An 11,757-nucleotide genomic window follows, 5' to 3' on the forward strand; every position below is an offset into this window, starting at 1 on the left:
TGTGCAATCACAGCAGCAAGATTTGTGACCTGTTGCCACAAGACAAGGGCAACCAGTGAAGAACAAACACCATTGTAAATACAACCTATATTTATGTTTATTTATTTTCCTTTTTGTACTTTAACTATTTGCACATTATTACAACACTGTATATAGACATAATATAACATTTGAAATGTCTTTATTCTTTTGGAACTTTTGTGAGTGTAATGTTTACTGTTTTTCACTTTTGTTTATCTATTTCACTTGCTTTGGCAATGTAAACATGTTTCCCATGCCAATAAAGTCCTTAAATTGAATTGAATTGAATTGATAGAGAGAGAGAGAGAGAGAGAGAGAGAGAGAGAGAGAGAGAGAGAGAGAGAGAGAGAGAGAGAGAGAGAGAGAGAGAGAGGGGAAGAGGAAGAGAGAGAGACAGAGAGAGAGAGAGAGAGAGAGGAAGAGAGAGAGACAGAGAGAGAGAAAGAGAGAGAGAGAGAGAGAGAGAGAGAGAGAGAGAGAGCTACTGAAATGACATACAGTAAGCAATGTAGCTATATAGATATCGAATTACACATAGGACTCGCATTGGCCTGATCAAACCTGGTCTGTTAGTATTTCTCCCACTCACCTCAATGGTCCTCTGCCGGTCGATGCCCAGGGTCTGCATGAGGCCAAGGACCGGCTCGCTGTAATTCTCCCCCAGACAGGGCTCTGCTTCAGGGGCCAGGGCAGGGGTCTGCTGGGGCGTCTCTGGAGGGGCTGCCGTGACCGGGGGGTCCGCCTTCATCCAGCGGTGCTTCTTGATCCGGGCCACCGTGATGCGTTTGGCCGGGTCAATTACCAACATCCTCCGCACCAGGTTCTCACAGTCTGACGGTATGGAGGGAGATAAGGGAGAAAATAAAGAGGGTTTCAGAACCAGCTGATGTCACCGCTGTAGTTTGATTGGTTAGTGTTCTATGATCAAAGGAAAAGCCATTTGTTTCGTTGGTGGTGACTATAGCAGTGTTTGGTTGATTAATACAACATGGATTTATAACATCTATAATCATATCTAACTTTGTATGTGAATGTGTTCGAAATGGCACCCTATTATCAAGGGCTGGGAATTGCCAGGGACCTTACAATACAACATTATCACCATACTATATGTATGAGATTCCCACCATTCTATTTGTATTGCGATTGGATGTTCCAAACATATTGCTCACTATATGTCTGCTGCAGAGACAAGAGAGCATGAGAAAATGAGTTTTGATCGGTCATGGAAATAAAAGTGCTGAAAACATGTTGGCTCACTATTTAAAAAGAAGATGGAGAATAAGCTATTGGTGTCACGACTTCTGCCGAGGCTGCCTCCCCTCCTTGTTCGGGCAGGTTTCAGCGTTCATCGTCACCGGCTTATTAGCTACTGCCGATCCATTTATTATCACTCCATTTGTCTTGTCTTCAATCACACACCTGGTCCTTATCCCTCATTAGTCATTGTATAAGTGTTCCCTCTGCTTCCTTGTCTGTGTGGGTGATTGTTTATTGTGGAGGTTAGTGAAGCTCGGTGGAGTATTTCCTGTGTGCCTTGGAGTGTGTTTGACGCATTTCTGCGTAAACCTGTATTTTGCGGATTAAAGCCTGTTATTCTGTGATTTACCCTCCTGCGCCTGACTCCTTCAACACCACCTCATCACAATTGGATGAATAATACCGGAGTTTTGGCGCAATTACATCCGACTAGCGCTAGCTAACGCTAGCAGTAACAACAACAAAAATATATATATACAGAGCCTTCAGAAAGTATTCATACCTCTTGACTTATTCCACATTTAGTCATCTTACAGCCTGAATTCAAACTGGATTAAATATATACTTTTATCACCCATCTACACACAGTACCCCTTAATGGAAAAGTGAAAACATGTTTTTAGAAATTGTTGCACATTTGTTGAAAATGAAATACAGAAATTGAATTTACATAAGTATTCACACCACTGAGTCTATACTTTGTAGAAGCACCTTTGGCAGCAATTACAGCTGTGAGTCTTTCTGGGTAAGTCTCTAAGAGCTTTCCACACATGAACATTTGCCCATTATGCTTTTCAAAATTCTTCAAGCTCTGTCAAATTGGTTGTTGATCATTGCTAGACAAACATTTTCAGGTCTTGCCATAGCTTTTATGTAGATTTAAGTCAAAACTGTAACTTGGCCACTGAGGAACATTCACTGTCTTCTTGGTAAGTAACTCCAGTGTAGATTTAGCCTTGTGTTTTAGGTTATTGTCCGGCTGAAAGGTGAATTCGTCTCCCTGTGTCTGGTGGAAAGCAGACTGAACCAGGTTTTCCTCTAGGATTTTGTCTGTGCTTAGCCTCATTGCATTTATTTTTCATCCCCAGTCCTTAACAATTACAAGCCCATTACATGATGCAGCCACCACTATGCTTGAAAATATGGAGAGTTGTACTAAGTAATGTGTTGGATTGGATTTGCCCCAAACATAACACTTTGTATGCAGCACAAAAAGTTAATTGCTTTGCCACATTTCTTGCAGTATTATTTTAGTGCCTTGTTGCAAACAGGATGCATGTTTTGGAATATGTTTATTCTGTACAGGCTTCCTTCTTTTCACTCTGTCAATTAGGTTAGTATTGTGGAGTAACTACAATGTTGTTTTGATCCATCCTCAGTTTTCTCCTATCACAGCCATTAAACTCTAACTGTTTTAAAGTCACCATTGGCCTCATGGTGAAATCCCTGAACGGTTTCCTTCCTCTCCGGCAACTGAGTTAGAAAGGACGCCTGTATCTTTGTAGTGACTGGGTGTATTTATACACCATCCAAAGTGTAATTAGTAACTTCACCATGCTCAAAGGGATATTCAATGTCTGTTGTCAATAGCTGCCCTTCTTTGCGAGGCATTGGAAAACCTCCCTGGTCTTTGTGGTTGAGTCTGAAATTCAGTGCTCGACTGAGGGACCTTACAGATCATTGTATGTGTGTGGTACAGAGATGATGTAGTCATTCAAAAATCATGTTAAACAATATTATTCCACACAGAGTTAGTCCATGCAACTTATGTGACTTGTTAAGCACATTTTTACTCCTGAACTTATTTAGGCTTGCCATAACAAAGGGGTTGAAAACGTATTGACTCAAGACCGTGCTTCTACATCTGCATTGCTTGCTGTTTGGGGTTTTAGGCTGGGTTTCTGTATAGCACTTTGTTACATCTGCTGATGTAAAAATGGCTTTGTAAATAACATTTGATTAATTGATTGATTGAAGCTTTTCATTTTTAATTAATTTGTAAACATTTCGAAATACATAATTCCACTTGACATTATGGGGTATTGTGTGTAGGCCAGTGACAGAAAAAAGCAATTTAATCTATTTTTAAAGTCAGGCTGTAACACAACAAAATGTGGAAAAAGTCAAGGGGTGTGAATACTTTCTGAAGGCACTGTATACAGTTGAAGTCGGAAGTTTACATACACCTTAGCCAACTACATTTAAACTCAGTTTTTCACAATTCCTGACATTTAATCCTAGTAGAAATTCCCTGTCTTAGGCCAGTTAGGATCACCACTTTACTTTAAGAATGTGAAATATCAGAATAATAGTAGAGAGAATTATTTCTTTCAGCTTTTATGTCTTTCATCACATTCCCAGTGGGTCAGAAGTTTACATACACTCAATTAGTATTTGGTAGCATTGCCTTTAAATTGTTTAACTTGGGTCAAACGTTTCGGTAGCCTTCCACAAGCTTCCCACAATAAATTGGGTGAATTTTGGCCCATTCCTCCTGACAGAGCTGGTGTAACTGAGTCAGGTTTGTAGGCCTCCTTGCTCGAACACGCTTTTTCAGTTCTGCCCACACATTTTCTATAGGATTGAGGTCAGGGCTTTGTGATGGCCATTCCAATACCTTGACTTTGTTGTCCTTAAGCCATTTTGCCACAACTTTGGAAGTATGCTTGGGGTCACTGTCCATATGGAAGACCCATTTGTGACCAAGCTTTAACTTCCTGACTGATGGCTTGAGATGTTACTTCAATAATCCACATAATGTTCCTTCCTCATGATGCCATCTATTTTGTGAAGTGCACCAGTCCTTCCTGCAGCAAAGCACCCCCACAGCATGATGCTGCCACCCCCGTGCTTCACGGTTGGAATGGTATTCTTCGGCTTGCAAGCGACCCCCTTTTTCCTCCAAACATAACAATGGTCATTATGGCCAAACAGTTCTATTTTTGCTTCATCAGACCAGAGGACATTTCTCCAAAAAGTATGATCTTTGTCCCCATGTGCAGTTGCAAACCATAGTCTGGCTTTTTTATGGCGGTTTTGGAGCAGTGGCTTCTTCCTTGCTGAGTGGCCTTTCAGGTTATGTCGATATAGGACTCGTTTTACTGTGGATATAGATAATTTTGTACCTGTTTCCTCCAGCATCTTCACAAGGTCCTTTGCTGTTGTTCTGGGATTGATTTGCACTTTTCGCAAGTATGTTCATCTCCAGGAGACAGAACGCATCTCCTTCCTGAGCAGTATGACGGGTGCGTGGTCCCATGGTGTTTATACTTGCATACTATTGTTTGTACAGATGAACGTGGTACCTTCAGGCATTTGGATATTACTCCCAAGGATGAACCAAACTTGTGGAGGTATAAAAAAAAAATTCTGAGGTCTTGGCTGATTTCTTTTGATTTTCCCATGATGTCAAGCAAAGAGGCACTGAGTTTGAAGGTAGGCCTTGAAATACATCCACAGGTATACCTCCAATTGACCAAATGATGTCAATTAGCCTAACAGCAGCTTTTAAAGCCATGACATCATTTTCTGGAATTTTCCAAGCTGTTTAAAAGCACAGTCAACTTAGTGTATGTAAACTTCTGACCCACTGGAATTGTGATACAGTGAATTATAAGTGAAATAATCTGTCTGTAAACAATAGTTGGAAAAATTACTTGTGTCATGCACAAAGTAGATTTCCTAACCGACTTGCCAAAACTATAGTTTGTTAAAAAGAAATTTGTGGAGTGGTTGAAAAACTAGTTTTAATGACTCCAACCTAAGTGTATGTAAACTTCCGACTTCAACTGTATATATATATATATATATATATATATATATTCTTTTTATCGATACTTGGTGTCAAAGTATCGATATAATATCTTCCAAAATAATATTGGGATATGTAACTATATCGATTTTTGCCCCCATCAATAATCGTATCTATATACCGCACTAACTTACTGCACTACTGCAGAGTATCAATAATCGTATCTATATACCGCACTAATTTACTGCACTACTGCAGAGTATCAATAATCGTATCTATATACAGCACTAACTTACCGCACTAACTTACTGCACTAACTTACCGCACTAACTTACTGCACTAACTTACTGCACTACTGCAGAGTAGAGCACTAAATAGGGAATAGGGTGTCGTTTCAGACTTGTCCTGTGATTATCTGTCATGTGACCACTCCTGCAGGACCGTACCTTGGGACATGTAGAAGGGGATTCTAAAGCGTCCCTCCCGGACCCTCTGTCTGAGTGCGGGGAGGGAGGGGCCATCAAAGGGCAGGACGCCACACACCAACACGTACAGCACCACCCCCAGACTCTGAACACCAGAGGGGAGAGAGATGAGCACCACAGTCCTGCTACTTCCTACTACTATTAGTACTACTGTCACTACCAGGGATTTGATTGGAAAAAAGGGACAATTTCTGCAAAAAATAGGATAGGATAAAGATGTAGAATTCCTGATGAATCATCTCTGCACCGCCATAACCACCTATAGGGTTATTACAGTACAAGAGGGAATCTGAGATCTGAAAACGTACAACCTTCATCTGCACTTTCCTTCCCATGACATTCCAATAGGTTATAGAGGAATAACCAACCCAAAGCAAGAGAATAGGAGCGAAACCATCCCTTCCTGGTCCCTTACCCAGATGTCTAGAGGTGGCCCCTCGTACTCAATCCCCTCAAACACCTCTGGAGCGGCGTAGGGCGGGGACCCACACCAGGTGGACAGAAATTCTCCTTCACTGAAGAAGTTCCCAAAACCAAAGTCTACAGGGAGGGAGAGGAAAAAGTCTATTCATATTAGAGGATACTATCCCTAAAGCCAGGGCTGTTCAACTCCGGTCCTGGAGGGCCAAATCACTTCTGGTTTTCATCCTCTTCTGATCAGGGACTGGTTCAGACCTGGGACACCAGGTGACTGCAATTAACTACCAGGTAGAAACAAATAACTGATATGTTTTGGCCCTCCAGGACCGGAGTTGAATAGCCCTGCCTAAAGCCCTCGCGAATCCTCTGAAACGTTCTCATTCATATCATAGGACACATATGCACATGCCAAGGGACACCATAGCAACCATACTGTAAGTGAATATTTTTTGTAATTTCTTAAACCACCACCTTTAATAGAATCTAATAAATATAATAGTGCATTCGGAAAGTATTCAGACCCCTTGACTTTTTCCACATTCTGTTACATTACAGCCTTATTCTAAAATTGATTCAATTAATTTTTTTCCTCATCAATATACACACAATACCCCATAATGACAAAGTGAAAACTGTTTTTTAGAAATCTTTGCAAATGTATTACTAATAAAAAACAGAAATACCTTATTTACATTTTGGATTGATGAGGGGAAAAAAAGATTTAATCAATTTTAGAATAAGGCTGTAATGTAACAAAATGTGGAAAAAGTCAAGGGGTCTGAATACTTTCCGAATACACTGTAGCTTAATTACTAACTAAAACAATTATATTTGACCAGTTTTTTAAAACATCCATCTTTCTGTGAATCAAGGTTGATTGATTTCCAAGCCTCTCCTTTCTGCCTGTACCTGCTACTTTGATGTCCATGTTGGAGTCCAGCAGAAGGTTCTCAGCCTTCAGGTCTCTGTGGACGATGTGGTTGCTGTGGCAGTAGTCCACCGCTGACAGGATCTGCCAGAACTTCCTGCGAGCCTCGCTCTCACACAGCCGCCCCGACGATGACAAGTAGTCTACAGAAAGAAAGTGGGATGTAGGGAGAGGAGGGGATAGAGGGTGGGATGTAGGGAGAGGAGGGGATAGAGGGTGGGATGTAGGGAGAGGAGGGGATAGAGGGTGGGATGTAGGGAGAGGTGGGGATAGAGGGTGGGATGTAGGGAGAGGTGGGGATAGAGGGTGGGATGTAGGGAGAGGTGGGGATAGAGGGTGGGATGTAGGGAGAGGAGGGGATAGAGGGTGGGATGTAGGGAGAGGAGGGGATAGAGGGTGGGATGTAGGGAGAGGAGGGGATAGAGGGTGGGATGTAGGGAGAGGTGGGGATAGAGGGTGGGATGTAGGGAGAGGAGGGGATAGAGGGTGGGATGTAGGGAGAGGTTGGGATAGAGGGTGGGATGTAGGGAGAGGAGGGGATAGAGGGTGGGATGTAGGGAGAGGAGGGGATAGAGGGTGGGATGTAGGGAGAGGTGGGGATAGAGGGTGGGATGTAGGGAGAGGTGGGGATAGAGGGTGGGATGTAGGGAGAGGTGGGGATAGAGGGTGGGATGTAGGGAGAGGAGGGGATAGAGGGTGGGATGTAGGGAGAGGAGGGGATAGAGGGTGGGATGTAGGGAGAGGTGGGGATAGAGGGTGGGATGTAGGGAGAGGAGGGGATAGAGGGTGGGATGTAGGGAGAGGAGGGGATAGAGGGTGGGATGTAGGGAGAGGAGGGGATAGAGGGTGGGATGTAGGGAGAGGTGGGGATAGAGGGTGGGATGTAGGGAGAGGTGGGGATAGAGGGTGGGATGTAGGGAGAGGAGGGGATAGAGGGTGGGATGTAGGGAGAGGTGGGGATAGAGGGTGAATAATGAGGAATGTAATTGATTGGTTGGTTCAGATTGTTTGATTGAACCATTGTAAATAATTAGTGATCAAGTACACATGTGCACATACACACACACACACTGTTCTAAGAGATTGCACCAAGCAAGATGGAAACCTCTAGAGCGATACCCTCCCACTTACCAAACATCTCTCCGTTCCTGGCATACTCCATCACCATGTACAACATGTCCTTAGTTTCCATGACCTGCAAGACACAAGAGAGGCACACTCACTGATAAATAAATACATCTTAAAATATAAATGTCCCATGTCACTATTACATGTAAGGCTGTGGAACAGTGTGCCCAAAGTGGCACATCTTCGAATCCTTAAAAACCATTACAAAAACGAAGTAAAAGATTATCGGACTCACTGAGTTGTTTTAAGAAATATTTGCTTTGAGACCATATTGGAAGTAGGGGAGGGTTCACGGGGTCTTCATTTTCCATTCTAAAAACCCCATGTGACTCATAGAGCTGGGGTTGGCTGGGCTGAGGGCTGGGAAACACACACACTTAACCCCTATTACAAGATAAACAACCTGACCTTTCAAAATCCTCCTCGTACTGAGAATGAGAGAGGGGGCAGAGAAAGAGAGAGAGAGAGAGGAGAGAGGAGACGAGAGAGAGAGAGAGAGAGAGAGAGAGAGAGAGAGAGAGAGAGAGAAGAGAGAGAGAGAGAGAGAGAGAGAGAGAGAGAGAGAGAGAGAGAGAGAGAGAGAGAGAGAGAGAGAGAGAGAGAGAGAGAGAGAGAGAGAGCGTAGTTCCACATCTCTATACCTTACCTGATAGAGCTTGACAATGTGAGGATGATTGAGGAGCTACCCAATAGAGCTTGATAATGTGATGATGGTTGAGGAGCGACCTCATACAGCTTGATAAAGTGAGGATGGTTGAGGAGCTACCCAATAAAGCTTGATAATGTGAGGATGGTTGAGGAGCGACCTCATAAAGCTTGATAAAGTGAGGATGGTTGAGGAGCTACCCAATAAAGCTTGATAATGTGAGGATGGTTAGGAGCGACCTCATAAAGCTTGATAAAGTGAGGATGGTTGAGGAGCTACCCAATAGAGCTTGATAATGTGAGGATGGTTGAGGAGCTACCTGATAGAGCTTGATAATGTGAGGATGGTTAAGGAGCTTCATCACCTCGACCTCTCTGTAAATCTTCTTCAGGTCAGAGGGCTCCAGTCTTTTCTTATCAATGATTTTAATGGCCACCTGTGTGTGAAGAAAGCAGAGTTAATTTCAAAATGGACCCTGACCAAAGCCCTGGACCCTGGTCAAAAGTAGTGCACTTTGACTATACAGGGAATAGGGTGCCATTTCAGACTCAGCCAAGGTCCCATTCCAGCCTGGTCACATAGACTAGACGTAACATAGTAAACATAAATCCGGGACACTCAAATTAGTATGATATGATACTTCGGGATGTTGGCAATGAGGCCCTTTATCCACTTCCCCAGAGTCAGATGAACTTGTGGATTCCATTTGTATGTATCTGTGTCCAGTATGAAGTAAGTTAGAGTTATTTTTGCGAGCCAATGCCAACTAGTGTTAGCACAATGACTGGAAGTCTATGGGTATTTGCTGATAGGGGATACCCATAGACTTCCAGTCATTGTGCTAACAGCAATTAGCAATTGCGCTAGCGCTAGTTTGCAGCTTCCTTCAAACTGGATGCAGAGACATAAAAATGGTATCCACGAGTTCATCTCACTCTTGGGAAGTAGATAAAGGGCCTCATTGCCAAAATCCCGAAGTATCCCTTAAACACCATAACCTAACTCCTAGCCTTAACCCTAACATTAGCCACCTAGCTAACGTTAGCTACAACAAATTGGGATTCATAACATATCATACATTTAAAAAATTCGTAACATATTGTATGTTTTGCAAATGTATGTAACATATCATACGAATTGTAATTCCTAACATATCATACGACATTGATGATGGCATCCACAAATTAATACATTCCATACGAAACGTAACATATCATGCTAAATGGAGTGTCTCGGAATTACGTACAGAATAATACGAAATCCTCTGAGACCATGTTTCTCATTCTGTCACTTGTTTGCTAAGCAGCAGCTGGCTGTAAATCCTAACAGTATGAAATCACTCTATGTTAACAAACTGTATAACGTTGGAGTTGAATATTGGAGATTGATGGTGTAGGGAAGAAATGTTTCATATGCATTATGCTTGCGTAATTAAGCACCTGGGTTTTTGTGACTTTGTGACAAGCCAGTTTAACCACGGCGAAGTTTCCCTTCCCCAGCGTCCTGATGATCTCGTAGAAACCGACCTGAACCGGCCCCCCAGGGCACGGAGGAGAGCCATCTGATAAAACCACCATTGTGCAGAGGCACCCCAGTGACCGGATAAATCTATTGTCCACTTCCCAGGATTAGGCTACCGTTATTAGGTCACTCCTGTAAACAAAATTGAAAAAACATATTTGGCTGCATATATATAGGCTGCATATAACAGGAAATAAAAAATATACAATTGTGATATTAAATCTAGTAGGCCTAGGTTATAAATCACCTTTCAAAAAGTGTAATTCTATTTAACTATTTAGGAGATGAAAGACTATAGCCAGCGTAACAGCGTAAGAGTATAGCCATTAGCCAACAAGTGTCATGGAAATAAAAAAAGACCATAGCTTATTATTCATTTGTAATTTACCTTCACAGAAAACCTACAGTTCAATACATCCACCTGTGTTGTTGGAATCCTCCACCGTTCTAGAACAATGAGCGCACCCAGGCTACTTTCCTAAGAAGTGCGCACAGACGATTTGTTCCTCATATTTTGATAACGGGGGATCAGTCTGGTATGCAATAATTCACACAACCTCTGTAACTCAAACTCGGCTGGAAATCTTCTCCTGCCATAATAAACTAAAACACACTTCAATAACGTCACGCTTGCGTCAGAGTTGCTGAGCAACTGTCCCGCGTGCTTCTCGTGGAGCGGGAAAGGTGTATTGGAGCTGGACACGGTGACGTCCAAGTGGTCTCCACGAGGTTTGCCCAATGAATAGGCTGTGGCAGCCGCTCACGGTACAATAACGCTAAACAGTAACATTGGGCAGCAACGTCTCTCTATTGAATTAGACCATACACGTTTCTACTAGACTAGAGGCTCACTAGTCTCCTCCCTGTAAGCAGTTTAACGGACAGGCATCAAGTCAAGTGGGTCATGATGACCAATGTGGTGATGACTCATGAGCCAACGCTAACATTGTTCAACTCAATTTGCGACACTCAGCAGCATGATATTTTGTTGGATTCTAGCCTACATTTTGTTGTTATGTTAATGATGACATTGTATGATACAATATACTTTATTGCCCATTTGCATTGGAATTCTACTGTATATATAAAACACAAAGAAAGTACACAAATCCAATACACTATAATTCAATATAATATAATGCAATGCAATACAAAGTGAACACAGACATTCACACAGTACCCTGTGACATGCATAGCCTACTGTCCGGACAGATAATGGCAATTGTGTCCTTTGTCCCACTATTCAATAGGATGATGGGCGTAAGGATGAAGCTTGCCCTGCTTCTGTTGTTACTGAACCCCGGGACCTTGTAGCCTTGTAGTCGTTTTATTACTGAACCCCGGGACCTTGTAGCCTTGTAGTCGTTTTATTACTGAACCCTGGGACCTTGTAGCCTTGTAGTCGTTTTGTTGTTACTGAACCCCGGGACCTTGTAGCCTTGTAGTCGTTTTGTTGTTACTGAACCCCGGGACCTTGTAGCCTTGTAGTCGTTTTGTTACTGAACCCCGGGACCTTGTAGCCTTGTAGTCGTTTTGTTGTTACTGAACCCCGGGACCTTGTAGCATTGTAGTCGTTTTGTTGTTACTGAACCCTGGG

The sequence above is a fragment of the Coregonus lavaretus genome (genome assembly GCF_964263955.1).
Source record: "Coregonus lavaretus genome assembly, chromosome: 35".
NCBI classification, from domain to species: Eukaryota; Metazoa; Chordata; class Actinopteri; order Salmoniformes; family Salmonidae; genus Coregonus; species Coregonus lavaretus.